Genomic DNA, 6,193 nt, shown 5'->3' with positions numbered 1-6,193 from the left:
ACTCATAGGCGGCACTGATGGGCACACAAAGGCGGCACTGATGGGTACTTATGGGTGGCACTGATGCATACTTATGGGTGGCACTGATAGATGGCATGGATGGGCACTGATGGGCACTGATAGGTGGGCACTAATGGGCATAGATGGGCAGTAATAGGTGGCACTGATGGACACTGATGGGTGGCACTGATGACACTGATGGGTGGCATTGCTGGGCATCCCTGTTTTGCAATGTAAATATGAGGTGCCAGTCAGTGCCCATTTGTGGGCACTGATTGGCATATTTTGGGCATTTTTTTTTACATGTGGATGGCCATGGGGGATGTACCTGGCCAGCCACAATCTTGGGGCTTCCCTGGTGATCCTGCGGGCCTCCCTGGTGGTCTAGTGTGGGCATCTGAGGGGGGCTGTGCTGATAAACAATCAGCGCAGACCCCCCCTGTCAGGAGAGCCACTGATCTGTCAGAGGCGAGTGAGGAAAAGCCGATCAACGGCTCTTCCTGTTTACATTGTGATCAGCCGTGATTGGACACGGCTGATCACATGGTAAAGAGCCTCTGCCGGAGGCTCTTTACCAAGATCGGTGTAGCAGTGGCGCGGCGGCTGTTATCCTGAAGGATGTCACATGACGCCCAGTCATAATAACTGAACCACCGCCCGGCCGTCATTCTGCTATAGGCCGGGCAGGAAGTGGTTAAAGTATAAGTAATGCCAAAGCTCTTTGGCTATATTTCTCCTGGGGTTCACAGGACTGCAGTTCTTTCTGATCCATTTTCAGCCTTAGCCCGCTGTTGGCTGATGTCACAGAGCCAGTCCAGGTTCCATCCAGAAGCCAGGACCAGAAACTGGCTCAGCCTCTAAATGATCCGCTGAGAGCCCGAGCAAGCCGCTCCCACCCCCTCCACAGCTCAGTGCTCCAGTGAGCGCAGGAGGGGTAAAGCAGGGAGCAGATGGCTGACAGTCACCAGCTCTCTGCTCACAGAACACTGAGAATTGAACGTTCTCAGTGGTCTTTGATCGCTCATTTCTCAGTCTTGGAGCTGGCAGGGGACAGATGCATCATTGGATCAATGCTGCATCCACCTAGGGGAGTATGATTTTTTTTTTTTGATTAACCCATACTTCTCTTTTACCTTCCATACCAGACTCTCATCAAGGACAAAGGTCCGGTATAGATGTTGAGGGAAATCGCCAGCTGCTTTTTTTATAAACAGAACAAAGCAGACAGGAAATGTCATTTAGCAGCAATAGTATGGCTTAGGGCATTCCTAGGCATGTTATTTAAAGGCATTGTGTATTTTTTGAATTGCCCTTTAAAGCGTAATTCCAGTCAAATTCTTTCTTGTCAAAAACATTTTATTTAGTACAATAAAATATACCATACAGATATATTATATAACGTATAATGACAAATACAATGTTGTTCAGGGTTAAGAAATTTGGTCAGAGTACAAAACAATAGATAGAAAGTTATATATATGATGTATTATCATCAACCTGTTAGAAGGTGGTCACTAAAATGTGAAAATTTCCTGCACAAACTAGAGTTGGTGGGGTGTCTATAAGTTCTAAAGCTATAATCTGTGATTTGAGGAGCTTCAAAACCGTAAGAGAGATAGAAAGACAGAATAGAAAGAAGGAGAGTGAGGAGCAAGGAGGGGTCCATCAGGGTGATCAAAAAGTCTCAACGAGGTATAGTATGATCAATGGAATTTCAAATCTTCTACCACGGCACAAGTCATTAAAGGATGACGGTAGGTAATGTTTAATCCAAGGCTGCCATTTTTTATGAAATTTGGGAACTTGGTTATTGTCAATAACCACCATCTTAGCGTGTATCATAGCATTTTTCATTCTTTGTTTTGTTTCAGAATTCCAGTCAAATTCTAAGCTTAACCACTTCAGCCCCCGGACCATTTGGCAGGCCAAAGACCAGAGCACTTTTTGCGATTCGGCACTACGTCATTTTAACTGACAATTGCGTGGTCGTATGACATTGCTTCCAAACAAAATTGACGTCCTTTTTTTCCTCATAAATAGAGCTTTCTTTTGGTGGTATTTTATCACCTCTGCATTTTTTATTTTTTGCGCTATAAACAAAAAAATAGCGACAATTTAAAAAAAAAAAACACATTATCTTTTACTTTTTGCTATAATAAATATCCCCCCCAAAAAATATAAAAAAACATTTTTTTTCCTCAGTTTAGGCCGATACGTATTCTTCTACATATTTTTGGTAAAAAAAAAATCGCAATAAGCGTTTATTGATTGGTTTGCGCAAAAGTTATAGCGTCTACAAAATAGGGGATAGTTTTATGGCATTTTTATACATTTTTTTTTTTACTAGTAATGGCGGCGAACAACGATTTTTATCGTGACTACGACATTATGGCGGACAGATCGGAAACTTTTGGCGTTATTTTGGGACCATTCACATTTATACAGCGATCAGTGCTTTAAAAATGCATTGATTACTGTGTAAATGTGACTGACAGTGAAGGGTTAACCACTAGGGGCTTTGTAGGGGTTAAGTGTGTCCTAGGGAGTGATTCTAACTGTGGGGGGGATGGGCTATGTGTGACACGACACTGATCATTGCTCCCGATCACAGGGAGCAGTGATCAGTGTCATGTCACTTGGCATAATGGGGAAATGCTTGTTTACATTAGCATTTCCCCGTTCTTACTCTCCGTGAGACGATCACCCGCGATCACACTCACGGAGCTCGCGGCGGGCATGTGCACTGCAAGCCGCTTCTTAAAGGGCAACGTAACATACAGGTACGTTGATCTGCCTGTATGTGCCCTTCTGCCGACGTATATCAGCGTGAGCCGGTCGGCAAGCAGTTAAAACCTACTCCCACCCCAATTCTAAGGCTATTCTACACTGAAGCTGGCGCTGGGACCCAATCATGTGACCGGACCAGAGTGACATAAGAATAGCTAAGTATACAGATCTTTTCTTTCACAGAGTAGTTACTATAGGACTTAGAATGGGGGTGGAAGTAGTTTTAGGCTTAGTTAGAATTTCACCGGACTTCTACTTTAAGTCTTATTAAAAAAGCTGCTCCCACTGAATGGTATCTTCTAAAAAATATTTTTACATGACATATCCCCTATGGGTGTGCAGAACTTCCCATGCCTTTTGTTTAACGATCCCTTGGGCCTATCAGCCTTGAAAATGGGCATAACTGATTTTCAAGATTCAACCCCTCCCCCCATTGATCTCAGTGTGGTTTGCATTCATTTCAGTTTGATGGATGTTCCATGAATGGAACCCAAGCACATAAGTTCATCATTGCTGACAGGACAGATTTATTGTAATAATTGTATGATGAATCCAGTATGCTTGAGGAGGCTGTGACCCCTGTCATTAGACTACTTAACTACTTCAGCCCCGGAAGGATTTGCCCCCTTCCTGACCAGGCCATTTTTTGCGAGACGGAGCTGTGTCGCTTTAACTGACAATTGCGCAGTCATGAGACATTGTACCCAAACAAAATTGATGTCCTTTTTCCCCCCACAAATAGAGCTTTCTTTTGGTGGTATTTGATCACCTCTGCGTTTTTTTTTTTTTGCGCTATAAACAAAAAAAAAACAAAACAATTTTGAAAAAAGAAAAAACAATATTTGTAACATTTTGCTATAATAGATATCCAGAAAAAAAATGTAAAAAAACAAATTTCTTCATCAGTTTAGTCCGATACGTATTCTTCTACATATTTTTGGTAAAAAATCTCATTAAGTGTATATTGATTGGTTTGCACAAAAGTGATAGCGTCTACAAAATAGGGGATATAATTATGGCATTGTTATTAATTTTTTTTAAATTTTACTAGTAATGGCGGTGATCAGCAATTTTTAGCGGGACTGCGACATTGCAGCAGACAGATCGGACACTTTAGACACTTTTTTGGGACCGGTGACATTTATACAGCGATCAGAGCTAAAAATAGCCACTGATTACTGTATGTGTCACTGGCAGGGAAGGGGTTAACACTAGGGGGCGATCAAGGGGTTAAGTGTTCCCTAGGGAGGTGTTTCTAACTGTGGGGGCAGTGTAGTGACTAGAGGAGGAGACAGATCACTGTTCCTAATCACTAGGAACAGCATATCTGTCTATCCTCTCCTGACAGAGCCCAAAAAAAACCCATCATGTCACGCTTCAAAATTGCACCCGCTCGTGGAATGGCGTCAAACTTTTACCCTTAAAAATCTCCATAGGCGACTTTTAAAAAATTCTACAGGTTGCATGTTTTGCGTTACAGAGGAGGTCTAGGGCTAGAATTATTTCTCTCGCACTACCGGTCGCGGCGACACCTCACATGTGTGGTTTGACCACCGTTTTCATATGCGGGCGCTACCCACGTATGTGTTCGCTTCTGTGTGCAAGCTCGTCGGGACAGGGCGCTTTTAAAATTTTTTTTTTTCTTATTTATTTTACTTTATTTTTTCACTGTTTTTTTTTTTTTTTTAAATTTGGGTCACTTTTATTCCTATTACAAGGAATGTAAACATTCCTTGTAATAGAAAAAAGCATGACAGGTCCTCTTAAATATGAGATCTGGGGTCAAAAAGTCCTCAGATCTCATATTTACACTTTAATGCAAAAAAAAAAAAAAAAGTCGTTTGAAAAAATGACACAAAAAAAATTTGTGCCTTTAAGACAAATGGGCGTCACTTATGGTATGGAGACAGGTTGGGGGCCATCTTAGCCTCACTCGTCTCCATACCTAAGAAGTGAGAGGACCCGATCGCCTCTGCCGCTACCGACGGCTCTGGTAAGTGGCGGAGGGCGCGGGACAGCGGCGGCAGGGGGGGTGGCACCTCTCACGCCGCCGATAACGGTGATCTCGCGGCAAACCCACTGCAGAGACCACCATTATCGTGTACAGAACTGCCCTAAAAATGGATACCTCGGTTGTGGCAGCAGCTGCTGCCGTTACCGAGATATCCATCTTCAAAGTAATGACGTATATATACAGTGGCCGGTCGGTATTCTGCCACACCTAAGTTGGCCTCCAGAGTCACATGGTCAACCAGCATCCAATCGTATTGCTGAGCCAGTGACTAAGGAAACCACAGAGGAACCATGTTCCTCATCGCTTTCTCTTCCTCTGCAGGAGTCTGCACCTGCCTACACGTTCACTGTCATATCCTCTACACTTCCCTCCTGTATATACTGCTCACTGTCATATTCTCTACACTCCTGTCCTGCACATACTGCCCACTGTCATACCCTCCACACTCCACTCCTCTATATACTGCTCACTGTCATACCCTCTACACACCTTTCCTGTATATACTGCTCACTGTCATACCCTCCACACTCCTCTCCTGTATATACTGCTCACTGTCATACCCTCTACACACCTTTCCTGTATATACTGCTCACTGTCATACCCTCCACACTCCTCTCCTGTATATACTGCTCACAGTCATACCCTCCACACTCCTCTCCTGTATAAACTGCTCACTGTCATACCCTCCACACTCCTCTCCTGTATATACTGCTCACTGTCATACCCTCCACACACCTCTCCTGTATATACTGCTCACTGTCATACCATCCACATTCCTCTCTTGTATATACTGTCCATTGTCATACCCTCTACACTCCTCTCCTGTATATACTGCCCACTGTCATACCATCCACATTCCTCTCTTGTATATACTGTCCATTGTCATACCCTCTACACTCCTCTCCTGTATATACTGCCCACTGCCATACCCTCTACACTCCTCTCCTGTATATACTGCTCACTGTCATACCATACACATTCCTCTCTTGTATATACTGTCCATTGTCATACCCTCTACACTCCTCTCCTGTATATACTGCCCACTGCCATACCCTCCACACTCCTCTCCTGTATAAACTGCTCACTGTCATACCCTCCACACTCCTCTCCCGTATATACTGCTCACTGTCATACCCTCTACACTCCTCTCCTGTATATACTTCTCACTGTCATATCCTCTACACTCCTGTCCTGCACATACTGCCTGCTATCATATCCTTGGATCCCCTCTACTGCACATTCAGCACATCAAACTCCCTGCCATCCTTGTCTGTTTGCTCACATGAAGAAGTCCTTTTCCAGGTGGATATGAGATAGCAGAGAGGAGAGTGTCCTGTTCTATGCTCCCCAATAGTAATTGTGCACCTTCACTTTCTGTACCATACTAGGCCA

Source organism: Aquarana catesbeiana, linkage group LG06 (genome assembly GCF_042186555.1).
Source record: "Aquarana catesbeiana isolate 2022-GZ linkage group LG06, ASM4218655v1, whole genome shotgun sequence".
In the NCBI taxonomy this organism is placed as follows: domain Eukaryota; kingdom Metazoa; phylum Chordata; class Amphibia; order Anura; family Ranidae; genus Aquarana; species Aquarana catesbeiana.
This window is presented reverse-complemented; position numbering follows the sequence as displayed.